Source organism: Mus caroli, chromosome 2 (assembly GCF_900094665.2).
Source record: "Mus caroli chromosome 2, CAROLI_EIJ_v1.1, whole genome shotgun sequence".
NCBI lineage: Eukaryota > Metazoa > Chordata > Mammalia > Rodentia > Muridae > Mus > Mus caroli.
Window position 1 is genome coordinate 104,854,362 of NC_034571.1, and position 1,339 is coordinate 104,855,700.

Below are 1,339 nucleotides of genomic sequence, written 5' to 3' on the forward strand. Positions count from 1 at the left end.
TAGTTGGTCATCAGTGGAAAGAGAGGCCCATTGGTTGTGCAAACTTTACATGCCTCAGTACAGAGGAATGCCAGGGCCAAGAAGTGGGTGGGTGGGGGAGTGGGTGGGGGAGCATGTGGGGGACTTTTGGGATAGCATTGGAAATGTAAATGAAATAAATACCCAATAAAAAAAAAGAAAAGAAAATGCTGTCTTTTTTTTTCCACTGGATGGTTTTAGCACCTTTGTCAAAGATCAAGTGACCATAGGTGTGTGGGTTCATTTCTGGGTCTTCAATTCTATTCCATTGATCTACCTGCATGTCACTGTACCAATGCCATGCAGTTTTTGTCATGATTGCTTTGTAGTACAGCTTGAGATCAGGGATGGTGATTCCCCCAGAATTTCTTTTATTGTTGAGAATAGTTTTTGCTATCCTGGATTTTTTGTTATTCCAGATGAATTTGCAGATTGCACTTTCTAATTCGTTGAAGAATTGATTTGGACTTTTGATGGAAATTGCATTGAATCTGTAGATTGCTTTTGGCAAGGTGGCCATTTTTACTATATAAATCCTGCCAATCCATGATCATGAGATATCTTTCCATCTTCTGAGGTCTTCTTTGATTTCTTTCTTCAGACATTTAAAAGTTCTTGTCATACAGATCTTTCACTTGCTTAGTTATAGTCAAATCAAGACAAAAATTATGAATATAATACCTCACAATAATTTCAACAATATTTAAGGGTAAATTTAACTAAGCAAGTGAAAAGCTTTTACGATAAAAACTTTAAGACATTGAAGAAAGAAATTGAAAAGACATCAGAAAATGGAAAGATTCCCCATGCATTTAGGTTGTTAGGTTTAATATAATGAAAATGGTCATCTATCAAATGCAACCTATATATTCAACACAATTTTGATCAAAATTCCAACACATTGCTTCACAGAAATTGAAGAGATAATCTTCAGCTTCATGTGAAAACCAACACATGGTGGGGTGGGGAGGAGGTGTGGGATGTGGAGCAGTAGGAGGGGGATGGGGGGCATGGGGAATGATATATGGTGTGTAAAAAAATAAGTTAAAAATAAAATTAAATTAGAAAGAAAAAAGAAAACACACATACAGACACACATGCATGCATGCATGCATGCATACACAAATCATGGTACTGAAAACAATCCCAAAATATAAATCACTATTATAAATCTCAAGTTGTCCTACAGTTTGCTTACTAATTTTTAAAGAACTGTATGGTATTGGTTTAAAAACAAACATGCTAATAATCGGAATGCTAATAATCGGAATCAAGTTGAAAACCAAGGCCTACATTCACAGATAGACACAGATTTTTTTCA